The 14,705-nt window shown below is 38.6% G+C and overlaps 1 protein-coding gene and 1 long non-coding RNA gene across 2 annotated transcripts in view; one reads left to right on the plus strand and one right to left on the minus strand.

Annotated features, from left to right (window-relative positions):
- Positions 1 to 14,705, plus strand: part of LOC103544488 (uncharacterized) — a 52,359-nt gene that overhangs the window by 37,349 nt on the left and 305 nt on the right. The window lies entirely within an intron of this gene.
- Positions 1 to 14,705, minus strand: part of LOC103545446 (spermatogenesis-associated protein 31D4-like) — a 40,588-nt gene that overhangs the window by 20,333 nt on the left and 5,550 nt on the right. The gene's annotated exons all lie outside the window — the stretch shown is intronic.

Below are 14,705 nucleotides of genomic sequence, written 5' to 3' on the forward strand. Positions count from 1 at the left end.
AAATCCTTTCTCTCCCAAATTTCAAAATAAATACTTCTGAGTATTTGTGGTTGTATCTATCCTTACTACTCAAAGTGTGGTCATTATACGAGCAACATCAGCATTGCCTGGGAGATTGTTAGAAATAAACTCTCAAACTCTACATCAGAATCTGAATCATCTGCATTTTAACAAAAATCCCCCAGGTGACCAGTATGTACACTACAGTTTAAGAAGCACTGTTCAATGAACAGTGGATGGAAAACAGTCAATCAGTAAATGCACAAATGGCTATGGCCAGGATTTCTGATGAAGCTCACAGGAAAAAACAAAGGAATAGCTTCTGTGCATTCTATGGACTGAATGTGTGTCCCCTCCAAACTCGTATGTGGAAGCCTCGATCCCTAATGTGATGGTATTTGGAGGTGGGGCCTTTGAGAGGTAATGAGGTTTAGATGAGGTCATGAGGGTGGGGCCCCCGTGATGGGATTAGTGGCCTTATAAGAAGAGACACCAGAGCTTTCACTCCCCATCATGTGAGGATACAGTGAGAAGGCAGCCATCTGCAAGCCAGGGAGAGAGCTCATGCCAAGAATCGAATCTGCTGGCACCATGATCTTGGACTTCCCAGCAGCCTCTAGAACTGTGAGAAATAAATGGCTGTCGTTGAAGCCACCTAGTCTATGGTATTTTGTGATGGCAGCTCAAGCTAACTAAGACGAGCACTAAACACTCTTTTTTAACCTGAGAGCTCTTCTTCTTTTCAAAAAGTGGAGGGCCTAAGACTCATCCTGCCTGTGTAGGAAATCTCAGAGCAACACACAGGGGAGAGGCAGAGGGACAGAGAGTAAGAGAGAATTTTTAGAGAGGAACACAAATCATCATGCAATTATTGAAGGTTCTGCACTAAATGAAGTAGCTGCAGGTGGAGAGACTGAGAAATGGCTGCTATCAGTGTGAAGTCCCCAGTACAAGGAATCGAGCAAATCAACTCCAGGAGAATCAGACACAGAAAAAGCTCAAGGCCAACATAAACCAGTAAGATGCTAGAACAAGACTATAGCAGCATTTCTCTAATGACCATTGGAGGAGAGAGTCCATTATCTAGAGTCATCAAAGCAGGTATTATTGTTGTCTGGATGTTCACACGTTATATAAACCCGATAGCTGCTGTCACAATATTTTAGAAAAGCTGTATCTGTTTGGGAGAACTACCTAGACAGAAGGACACAATTTTAAGGCTTAAGAACTAAGGGCTTGATATTTTTGGTCCAAATGGAAAGTGATAATAAAGTCATAATTGGAATATCTTTGATATCAGAGGCCACTTATTTGTTAAGAAGTGTGGATGAAATGAGCCATATAGGAATCAAATGTCAACAAATGCCCAGTCAGACCATATATTCCATCCGGCTCTGGGAGCAAGACAATCCCCTTCCTATTATTAGGTGGTATCTCTCCTATGCTGATAGCTCCTGCCCTGCTCAAACTACCTGCCAGGTCTGAATCCACTTTTGGCTCTCTCCTTCGCTTGATTTTGTTCCCCTAGTTTGAATTAACCTTCAACTGTTTGCCAGGAGTGTGAATCTGACTTGAGACATTCACATGTATCAGGCAATCTATCAATTACATCTTCTTAAAGAAAGAAGCCTCTTCCAGAGCTTTCTGAAATGCTCCAATCTGGACTAGTTGCCCTCAATGCCTTGGTGCCTAACTCTCATCCTGGGACCTTTCTTCATCATCAATCCTGAGGGTGCCCTTGGTCTCATCTGCATCACCTATCTCTTCCTCTTCCTTGTTTTGGTGGAGCATATCTTCCAGTAACCTTCTGGGAAAGGGTTCATGGTAGATAAAACATGACGCCTTGTAAGTATTAAATTTGCAAGTAATAAATGTCTTTATTCTACCTTCAGAATTGACTGATAATTTGTCTGGGTACAGAATTTGAGGTTAAACCTTGAAAGCATTGCTTCATTGCCTTCTAGATTCCAGTATTGCTTTTGAAAAATCTGAAGCCATTCTGATTCCTATTCTCTCTCTTTCTCTCTCTCTGTCTCTCTCTGTTTATAGGATCTTCTCTTTGTCTCTTGAGTTCTGAAAATTCACAATGACATACCTAATTAAATAGGATTGAAACTGATTTCTTTAGCTCTGGGGAATTTTCTTGACTTAATTTACAAATTTCTCCCCTCCATTTTCTTAGTTCTCTTTTTTGGAAACTCTAACCTTCAGCTGTTAGAACTATTAGAATGACATTCTAACGTTCTTTTCTCTCATTTTTCATTTTCTTTATTTTTTGTTCTATATTCAAAGGTGTGTTCAATTTCACGGCCCAACCTTTCTATTGAGTTTATCATTTTTGTGACATTTTTAGTTTCCAAGAATTCTCTTTTATTCCTTAAATATTCCTTTTATACTGTTCTCTTCTTGTTTCATTATTACACGACCTTCTCCTACCTGAGAATATTAATGATAATATTAAAACTTTTTTGCTCCTACCTCCTTTTTTGCTTTGCCTCTGTTTTCTCCAAGTTATTTTTTAAGTTGATCTTTCTTGTGTATACATATTTCCTCAAACGTCTGATAATATTTGGTTGTCTTCTCACAGTTAAGAGAGGGAGATTAAAAAGCTAACTGCAAGCTCTGAGTACCTGCATGGCACTTGCCCACCATAAGCTTCATCATTAGATATTTTGCAGGGCCTGTTTAGTTGGGAACTTCCAACGCCAGTATGTGATATGGTGTGCCAAAAGCTGTTTGGTATCTGACCTGTCAGCCATTCTTCTCTCCATCCTTGCTAACAGAACATTGATTTTTTTTTTTTTAGGGTGGTAAATTTGCCCAATCTAAGGTATGAAACATGGTCTTGTGGGAGAACCTGCACAGTCTATAATATAGCATCCAAGGGGCACAGCAATACTTGGTCGTGGGTTGGGCAAGCATCAATACCAAAGGAGTACAATCCAGGGTTACAGAGCAGAGCAGAGATGGCAGATGGGCTCAAAGCCACATAGGTAGCTATATCATGATTCCAGGCTATATCTGTCCATTTGCAGCAAGACTACAGAAAGTGACCAGGGAGAGGGCGAATCGAAAGATGTAGGATGTACCAAAAGGTATCAGGTACCAAGCACAGTGGGGAGGGAAACTGAGACACAAGTCCACCCTACAAAGAAAGCCAAGTTTGGGGATTTAAGGGAAAGCTACAACTCAGGGATTACCTACACAGTCAGGACGCTTGTTGGAAAGCAAGCACTAGGTTGCTGATGTTATTGATTAGATGGCCACCACCTTCAGGACTGGCTCAGGAACTGGTGAAGGCCTGAATCTAATACAGGGGATCCCTTATCTGTAGAAAGCTAGGAAAGATATTGAGAAGAGGAACTAAGGCAGTGACAGACAACATAGGTAAAACATAGATTAAAGTAACATCTAGAGCATCCTAGAGAGGGTAAATAATTCACATAAAAACAACATGGGGGGCTGGCCCCGTGGCCGAGTGGTTACGTTCACGCGCTCCGCTGCAGGCGGCCCAGTGTTTCGTCGGTTCGAATCCTGGGCGCGGACATGGCACTGCTCATCAAACCATGCTGAGGCAGCGTCCCACATGCCACAACTAGAGGAGCCCACAACGAAGAATACGCAACTATGTACCGGGGGGCTTTGGGGAGAAAAAGGAAAAAATAAAATCTTTAAAAAAAAAAAAAACAACATGGTTGGAGCAAAAGACAAAGACTCAGGACTGATAATTAGTTATATGTACCATTATGACCATACCTACTATAAAATACGAAAATGCTTCCACACTAGTTGGCAAACAGCAGCTGCACTGAGCCCTCAAAGTGTCCCCTTCCCCTCACCCCAGCCCCTCCTAGACCTCCTCAGTGGCCCAGACCACCTCATGATCCAGCATATAAATGACCCAGCAGCAGGTCCCCTGAACCCTGCTCTAGCCACCATCTTTTCTGATAGTCAGTGCTCATGCAACATCAGTTATGAACCATTTTGCTATGTTCCTGGGTGGCTTAACCTAAATTGTGAATATAATAAATGTGTACCTGTCTGATTCATTGGATTGCATGCCAATGAACAAGTTCACAAACTGTTGCATGAACAACCCAACTGTTTAAAACCTTTATGAATGTCAGTGCAAAGATATTCTAAGAGGTCATGGAAACAATTTTCATCAATAGAGGAGCCTTCCTCACACTGATCCAAGGCAACTTGAAAGCTCTCTGGTCTTAACAGCTATCCTTTCTGAGTCTATGAGACATCTCTAGGATTTTCCAACCTAACAAGGTCCAGTAAAACACTTTCAAATTTAAGATACAAATTCAGGTTGGGACTTTCTGTGAAAACACTGCACCCTCCAATGAACTCATTAAAATGACAGGAAAGGGAATTATATACTTGTAAGGTATAACATATAAGGACAAAGAGATCAGGAGAAGAGATCACCACCACAAAAATGAGGAAGACGGAAAGCAAAGAGAAGAGTGGTAACTTACTTGGAAGACCTGAGAAGTTTGAATTTGAGCTGGCAGAGGAGAAAGTCAACAATCAAAGCAAACTACATTGCATTGCCACCAAAAGGCTTGGGAATTGGCAGCATGAGGCGTCTCTAGAAGTAGGAAGAAGAGGGTGGTGGCATGAAAATGGGACTAAGAACATGAAGCTTGGTTGAAAATCCAGTTCAGGAGTTAGACAATCCTACAACTCTGCCCCAACTCTAGTCAAGTAACCATGGCAAAGACCATCACAAAATATTGAAGGTTTATTCTCTAGAGAGGGTAAAACAGAGGATCTATGGTTTGAAGGGCACTAGCCACAAATTAAAGTGAGGATTTTATAGTAAAACAAGAAGATAATTTAACAAAACAAAGATGTCCAGTGAAGATTTTTTTAATTTTTAAGTTCAACTAGTAACCAAAGAAATATAAATTAAAACAGCAAGATGTAATTTTTCCCCTAGTAAATCAGCAAAGACTAATGATAATACCTGGTGTTAATGAGAATGTAGGCAAACAAACTCTCTCACAATTTGCTGGAAGAGGGTAAATTGTAAAATTTTTCTGAAGGTTATATATATCAAAAATCTTAAAAGTGGGACCCAGCCACTCAACTAAGTATGTATCTTGCAGAAGTAAGAATAGGCATGAAAATATTTAAATAAAAGAATGTTTATAATAAGCAAAAAGAAAATCTGGAAGCAATCTAAATGCTCAACAACACACAGTAGACTAAATAATTATATATTTATACAATGAAATCACTGAGCTAGATATTTTGTTTGCCTCACATCTGCACTGATCCACCCAACACTTGCTGGGTACAGCTTCAATCTCCACCCTTCTCCACTTTCTCCACTCTTTTCCTCTTCCTCAGTGTCTTCTAAGGTTAATCTTTATAGACTGCATCTAACAGGTCCCTTACCATCTGGTTTCAGGTTAGGTTTGGCAGATGGAAAGCATCAGCCAAAGATGGATGTTCTGATCAAAAATGGAAGGAGAGAGGTCAGGGTACTTATTCCTCCTTCTCCCTCCCTGCTGGGCCATATTTTGGCAGTGGTGATGTGCCTCTACTGAGGACCACAGGTTCTCAAGGGGCTGCTGTAACCATTCCCTCCTGCAACCATTCAGGCCTAGGGAGAATAATGGCTTCCCTGTTGCTAGCCCTGGCTGTTGCAGTATACTTCAACCCTTCCTAAACTCTCTTAAATTATCCATTTTAAGTAAAGCATCTATTTCCAGATGGGATCCTGACTTTGCTGCCACTGAATATAATGTTTCACTTCTAGATGGTAAGACATTGTATGGGCTTACCACAATTTGTTCAACCAACACCCTACTGAAGAATCTTTAAACTGTTTCTAATCTTAGTGAGGAGTCTGACTCCTGGCCAGAACTCTATGTTTGATCTCTCAGGCCTAACCGCAGGCAATTATAAAGGCTTTACCTGGCAAGTCTCTTGGGAAGGGCTGCCCTCCCACACCAGACTTGGTGTACAGCCAGTGCCCTGCAGTCTCGGAAGGGAGGTATAGTCAAGGATTCAGGCCCCTAACCAACCATGCTCTTACATATATCTGCATTCCTAGCCCAGGCACCTCTATTTGGAGGCCTCTTTATCAGGAGCCTTTCACAGACACCTCTGCTGAGACCTTCTTATGTGGGGGGGGGGTGGGGAGAGGAATCTTGAAGACGTTTTCCTCACTCTGGCTCAGTACTCAATGAGTACTATCTTTCCATCTCACTCCCTTCCCTTCTCCCTACCCCCAACTCCTGGGACCATAAAATGGCAGAAGCCTTTTCCTTAGGGCCTCCCTTGGCAGTGAGAAGATCCTCACGCCCTCACATCCTCACATCTGCACTGACCCTTGCTGGGTGCTGTTCCATGGGGAAGAATGGAACTCATGGGGAGCCCACGCTTTCTCTTGGTCAGCCTCTTGCTTATACTAGAGAGGTAAATAATGAAAGGCTTGACTGTTAATTTCATTTTGACAGCTCAGCTCTCTACAGCTCAGCTCTTGACACTTTCCTACTATAAAGACCGCTACAGAAAATAACCTTATGTGTGTATAATGTGTCATGTGGGAGTATATGATAAAATAAATTCCGAGAAGTGCAATTCTGGTCAAAGAGTAAATGCATGATTTTGATACCTACTGACTAATTTGTCTTCATAGAAATTGTATCAGTTTACTCTCCCCCAGCATTGTATAAGAGTGCCCTGGGTAACTTATTTACACTGTCTGTGAAATAGTTTCCTCCTCCGTAAAATGGGCATAAAAATAGAACCTACTTAATATGGTTGCTGTGAGGATTGAATTAGTTATTACAAGTTAACTGTTTACCCACTTTGACCACTCTTATTTAACATAGTATTCGAAGACCTAGTCACAGCAATCAGGCAAGAAAAAGAAATAGACGGGATCCAAATCGGAATGGAAGAAGTGAAACTGTTACCATTTAAGATGACATGATTTTATATGTAGAAAATGCTAACAAACCCACCAAAAAGCTTTTAGTAATAATAAATGAATATGGTAAAGTCGTAGGATACAAAATCAACGTGCAAAAATCAGTTACATTTCTATACATTAACAATGAAGTAGAAGAAAGAGAAATTAAGAATAAAATCTCATTTACAATTGTAGCAAAAAAGAAGAAAATACCTAGGAATAAATTTAACCAAAGAAGTGAAATACCTGTACACTGAAAACTATAAAACATTGTTGAAAGAAATTGAAAAAGACACAAAGAAATGGAATGGTATTCTGTGCTCTTGGATTGGAAGAATTAACATAGTTAAAAGGTCCATACTTCGTAAAGCAATCTACAGATTCAATGCAATCCCTATCAAAGTTCCAATGACGTTTTTCACAGAGATAGAACAAATAATTTTAAAATTTATATGGAACGAAACGTCCCAAATAGCCAAAGGAGTCCTCAGAAAAGAAGAACAAAGCTGGAGGCATCACACTCCCTGATTTCAACATGTACTACAAAGCTATAGTAATTAAAACAACATGGTACTGGCACAAAAACAGATCACACAGGTCAGTGGAACACTATTGAGAGCCCAGAAATAAACGCACAAATCTACGGAAAGCTAATTTTTGACAACAGAGCCAGGAACATACAATGAAGAAAGGAAAGTCTCTTCAATGACTGGCATTAGGAAAACAGGATAGCCACATGCAAAAGAATGAAAGTAGACCATTATCTTATACCATACACAAAAATTAACTCAAAGATGGATTAAAGACTTGAATGTAAGACCTGAAACCATAAAAATTCTAGAAGAAAATATAGGCAGTACACTCTTGGACATCAGTCTTAGCAGCATATTTTCAAGTACCATGTCTGACGAGGCAAGGGAAACAATAGAAAAATTAAACAAATGGGACTACATTGAAGTAAAAAGCTTCTGCAAGGCAAAGGAAACCATCAATAGGACAAGAAAGCAACACAACAAGTGGGAGAAGATATTTGCACACCATATATCTGATAAGGGGTTCATATCCAAAATATATAAAGAACTAATACATCTCAACAATAAAAAAACTAACCACCCAATTAAAAAATGGGCAAAAGATCTGAATGGACATTTTTCCAGAGAAGATATACAGATGGCCAACAGGCACATGAAAAGATGTTCAACATCACTCATTATTAGGGAAATGGAAATCAAAACTACAATGAGATATCACCTCATGCCCATCAGAATGGCTATAATTAACAAGACAAGAAATAATAAGTGTTAGAGAGGATGTGGAGAAAAGAGAACTCTCATACACTGCTGGTGGGAATTAAAACTGGTACAGCCACTGTGGAAAACAGTATGGAGATGCCTCAGAAAATTAAGAATAGAACTACCATACAGTTCAGCTATTCCACTGCCAGGTATTTAGCCAAAGACTATGAAAACACAAACATATAAAGATATATGCACCCCTATGTTCACTGCAGCATTATGCACAACAGCCAAGACTTGGAAGCAACCTAGGTGCCCATCAAGGGAAGAATAAAGAAGATTTGGTATATATACACAATGGAATACTACTCAGCCATAAAAAATATGAATTCTCACCATCTTTGACAACATGAATGGACCTTGAGGGTATTATGCTAAGCAAAATAAGTCAGAGGGGAAAAGTCAAATAGCGTATGATCTAACTCATAAACAGAAGATAAAAACAACAACAAACAAACACATAGAGACAGAGATTGGATTGCTGGTCACCAGATGGGAAAGCGGGGGTTGGAGGAGGGCAACAGGGGTGACTGGGAACATATGTATGGTGATGGATGGTAATTAGTCTTTGGGTGGTGATCATGATGTAATCTACACAGAAACTAAAATATAATGATGTACACCTGAAATTTATATAATGTTATAAACCAATGCTACCTCAATTTAAGAAAGGGGAGGCCAACCCCATGGCCTAGTGGTTAAGTTGGGCACACTCTGCTTTGGCAGCCTGGATTCAGTTCCCAGGTGCAGACCTACACCAATCGTCAGTGGCCGTGCTGTGGCAGTGACCTACATACAAAATAGAATGGCACAGATGTTAGCTGAGGGCAAATATTCCTCAAGCAAAAAGAGGAGGATTGGCAACAGACGTTAGCTCAGGGTGAATCCTCCTCAGCAAAAAAATAAGTTAACTGTTTAGAATGGTGCTTGACTATTATTATTTCCTTATACCCTTGACAACATCAAATGCCATTATATTTTTGCCACTCAGATGAAAAATGGTTTCTCAGTATAGCTGTAATTTGTATTTCACTTAATATGCATGAAATAAGCATTCCATTGTGTGTTAAAAACCAGGAAGCTCTTGATACTGATGTGGAAATATCTCCAAGAAGCCTTATTAAGTAAAGAAAGCAAGGGGCAAAATAGCATAGTACGCTAACATTTGTGCATAAGAAGGGGAAAAATAATATATATACATATTTGTTCATATGTGCCCACAATAGCTCTAGAAGAATACACTGGAAACTGGTAACGTTGGATCCTGGGGTGGGGGAGGAGTTGGAGGGGTGGCTAGGGCAAGGATAGGAGAGAGTCTTTTCATATGTTTTTGTACCTTTTGAAATTTGTGTCTTGTGAATTCTTTACATATTCCCCTACCACCACCAAAAAAAGTTTTTTGAATATAAATGTTTTAAAAATATTTTTCAATCATTGTAAAAAGATCTTTTTAATGACATGAAAAATTTTCATGGTAAGTGTTAAGAAAAAGTAACAAATTATAAAACAGAAATGTATATACAATCCAAATCTAGTAATCATATATGCACAGAAAAAAAAGCCTGGAAGGATATAGTCAAACGCTTTAACAATAATTATCTCTGGATAGTGGAGTTACTAGTCATTTTTATTTTCCTTTCTGTGTTCTTTCCTATTTACCCAAATTCTCTGCTTTGAAAATGTATGACTTTTGCAGCTAGAAGGAAATGTTAGCTTTAAAAGGATATTATATGCAGCAATAATAAAGACATAAACTCATACGACGTAAATAAATCTCAGACATAATTTTAAATAAAAGAAGCCACACACAAAAAAAGAGTGCTTATTATATTATTCTATTTATAGGTTTTCAAGAACAGGCAAAATTTATGTTGATCAAGGCCAGATTAGCAACTACCTGTGTGGGGAGAATGGCTATGACTGGAGGGGGTATGCGATAGTCTTCTGGAGCATAAGAAATACCCCATGTCTTGATCTGCGGGGTGGTTACACCGGCGTGCACATATGTGCAAGTACCATGAGTTATACACTCAAGATTTGGCCCCTTTATGTATGTTATATCTCACTTTAAAAATTAAGTCTAGAAGGATATATTCCTGAACACATACACACAAAGATATTATGAGTTATATATGCCATATCTCAAGAGAAAAATAGCGGAATAGGGATGTTCCAGGGAACATGCAATGAATGGTAGAGAAAGAGGATGGACTTTGGAGTCAGATAGACCTAGGTTTGAATTCCAGTTCTACCACTTATTAGCCCTGTGAATTCAGGCAAGTACTTAATTAGCCTCTCCCTGTTTCAATTTCCTCATCCGTAAAAATGGGAACAATGAAAGTACCAACCTCACAGGATTATTGTAAGAATCAAATGAGATACTGTATGTGAAGTGCTTAAAAGAGTATGTGTGTCACAGTAATTATTCAGGAAAAATTTCTTCTGCTGCTAAAGGTAAATGTAGAAGTTCTCTTTGTTGATCCAACACATGACATGCCTGTGCATGGCTCCCACTTGCACACGCATGCACACACACAGACACATACACACAGATTCTCTACAAATGTTTCTATCCTACTGCCCAAAACTGCCATGAAACAAAGCAAAACGAACGAGCCAGGGTGATAACATTTCAGGAAAAGAATAAGGCATTAGACAAAAATATATCAAAATATGCATATTTGGATTTGTATAAAACATTCTGCGAAGTTTCAAATGAAATTTTCAGAAATCCTAACAGCAAAAGAATGTATTTTAATATTCAGAATGAGTATTCAAAATTATCGCTTAGATTACAAATAGAAAACTGGAAAACACATCAGAAAACTGACATACAGATTTATAAACGCAATTGTCTTCCCTATTTGGAGGTGTTAAGATCAACCATTAAGTAGGCAGTGAAGAATATTAGACGTTCATTTGTAATATTAATAAAAGCTGAAACACACCTTGGGAATCTTTTGCTTGGTCCAAAGGGAAGAAAACAGTAATAACTCTTTTTCATAGATTATTAATTTGAATTGTACATCTGGGCCTGGGGAACCAGAAATATATCAGTGGATCAATGGCTAAAAGAGCCAGCACTCTGAAGAGAATATTCTAATTGTAAGATTTGAATGATAATGAAAATACTCAAAGGAGTCTCCTGAAAAAGATTCTCATCAGCAGACAATGCAAATTTTAAGGGAAAGTGTGATATTTTAGGGATAATTTAAAACTCCAAGAGACAATAAGACAAACATCTTCCCATGTTCAAAATTTAAAACCCAGGTCGATGGGATTTTTTTTATCACTAAAAACCATTAGTTTAATTTTCTGAGGCAAAGAGAGTCCAGAAGACATATATAATAGAAACAAACAACTCTTGTGTTACTCAATAATATTAATAATAGTCAAAACTTATATCCTACTTCCCCCGTGCCAGGCTCGGCTCTATGTACTTTTCATATATTTACTAATTTAATGAGGTAGATACTGTTATTATCCTTACTTTACAGATGAGGAAACTAAGGAATAGAGAGATTAACTAACTTTCCCAAGTCACACACTAATGAATGACAGAGCTATGATCTGAATTCAGTCTTCCAACTTCAACATCTACTCTCTCACCATCCAACCATTTAACTAAAGGTATTAAAAAGTATGTAAGCTCAGTGATAAGTCATGTTGATAGCATGTATTCTTGATATAATGTGATGAGAATGGCAGTCTTCTCTGTGGTCATCCTCCCCCAAATCCATAACCCCTGTCTAACCGTAAGAAAAACATGAGACCACCTCAAATTGATAGGCATTCTACAGAATACTTGACCAACCCTACTCAAAACTGTCAAGCTCATCAAAAGCAAGCTAAGTCCAAAACGCTGTCACAGACCAGAGTAGGCTAAGAAGACAGTAGGATTAAATGCAATGTGGCATTGTGGATGGAATCCTGGAATAGAAAAAGGACATTAGGGAATAACTAGAAAATCTAAATCCTGGGATTTAGGTAATAGTAATATACCAACGTTGGTTCCTTAGATGTGACAAATCTAGCACCGTAATGTAAGATGCCAATAAAACAGGAAACTGGGTGAGGGGATATAGGAACTCTTTGTATAATCTTTGCAACTTGTACATAAATCTAAAACTACTTAAACATCAAAAGCTTATTTTTTTAAGTATATAAGCAACTAATTTGGTGTTTACTTCCCATCTCCAACCATCCCTTGAGGTATTTCTTTGTGAGATGTTGAATAGATAAGCAGCTGGTGTCAGAAAAACACAAAGAAGGAACCAAATGAGAGTTTTCTTTCCCATGCCAGGGAGCTAACTCCAGGCAAAGAGGGTCAGGTCTTCTTTTACAATTAAATTTTTTGATTGAGGTAACATTGGCTTATTACACTATATAAATTTCAGGTGTACATCATTATGTTTAGATTTATGTGTAGACTACATTGTGTGCAGCACCCGAAGTCTAATTGCCCTCCATCACCCAATAAATGGGGCCTTTTACCCCTTTGCTCTCCCCGCTCCCACTTTCCCCTCTGGTAACCACCAATCTATTCTCTACGTCTGTGTGTCTGTTTGTGGTTATTGGTGTTATTTTATCTTCCACATATGAGTGAAAATCATACGGTATTTGGCTTTCTCTGTCTGACTTATCTTGTTCTTAGAGAAAGTCCTAGGGAATCTAGCCAAAAGTCCTGAAGGCAAAATAAAATAATATGTATTTATCCATCTCTTTTTTACCAACAAGGATGTGATTTGTGCCCTACACTCAACCTAAGTGTATTTTAAAATTGAGTACTGACAATTCTAAGTGGTATTTCCATGTTTCCTCTCACAGTTACTACTATACAAACAGACCTTTTATACAGTCTTTCCAGGCACCAAGTATAACTATGAGGTTTTATTCCATAATATGTCGGATCCTTTGGAAAACCAACTCTGACTAAACCCTGAGGAGATGGCAGGAAGCCCTGGTGTTAGCTCAAGGAGAAGGCCCACACTAGAATGTAGGGGAGGAAGGCTTTTGTAACCAGACAAACCTGATCGGTGGGCAAGAGTTAGCCAGGAAATAAGCATTCTAGTCAGAAAGAGCAACATGGACAAAGGCCTAGAGGCAAGAGAGCACGGTGAACTTGCAGTTTTCAGAACTGCAGTAATAAATATGCTGACTATAAAGTGTATGATGGGAGGTAGAAGAAAGGCAGCTGGAGAGATAACCCTTCAAATATGTTTCAGGATATATTTCAGGAAGAAAAAGTCTATTATGGACAAATATGAAGTCACACGCACAAAAAACATTAACTGTATATGGAGGAATAGACTTCAGACAGGCCTGAAGCCAGGGGTGATACGCCAAAGAAAGTGACCTTCAAGTCACTCAATGTCTCAGTAAACAATTTACATAGATGAAATGTATTCATATGTTGTGCTATATGCATACCATGGACTACTATACAGCAGTGAAAATGAATAAACTATAGCAACACCATCAACATGGAAGAATCTAAAATCAATGAGCAAGCTACAGAAGAATACATAAGGTACGATTCCATTTATATAAAGTTCCAAAATGGTGCCATGTTAACTAGACTTATGGTGATCATCAAATCATTATGTTGTACACCTGAAATTAATATAATGTTATACGTCAATTATACCTGAGTAAAAATAAATAAATAAAGGTAAAAAACACGCAAAACTAAATAATACATTATTTATAGATACATACATAGGTGGTAAAAACTTATCAGGAAAAAAAGGAATGATCACCCCAAAGTTTGGAGTACAGGCCAACTGACGGTAAGGAAAGAGAATGACAAGGACATGCAGTGAGCTTCAAAAATACTGGGAACATAAAACTATTTCTTAGTTGAGTGGTGAGTACATAGTTACTTATATTGATAATTTTTTTTTTGAGGAAGATTAGCCCTGAGCTAACTGCTGCTAATCCTCCTCATTTCTCTGAGGAAGCCTGGTCCTGAGCTAACATCCGTGCCCATCTCCCTCTACTTTATACGTGGGACGCCTACCACAGGATGGCATGCCAAGCAGTGCCATGTCCACACCCGGGATCCGAACCAGCGAACCCCGGGCCTCCGAAGCAGAACGTGTGCATTTAACTACTGCGCCACCAGGCCAGCACTATTTATAATTTTTTAAAGGTATATATAGTATACATACTTTTATATGCATGATATATTTCAGAATTTTTAAGAAAGAGAAGAAAAAGTTAAAAAAAAAATCTAAGCAGCCCTAAGTTTATAGATTAATATCCCAAAATAAACTATGTTACCTCAGACAAGTTATTCTCTGTGCACCTTGGTTCCCTGATCTGCAAAGATGGAGAAACTGAGTCTCACAGAGATTAACTGTATTCCTAACACCTACCTCTCAAGATTATTATGAGCATTAAATGAAATAACATATGTGAAAGCACGTAGAACAATTCCTGGCACATAATAAGCAGTTAATAGATATTAGAGG

This window comes from Equus przewalskii, chromosome 22 (assembly GCF_037783145.1).
Source record: "Equus przewalskii isolate Varuska chromosome 22, EquPr2, whole genome shotgun sequence".
NCBI lineage: Eukaryota > Metazoa > Chordata > Mammalia > Perissodactyla > Equidae > Equus > Equus przewalskii.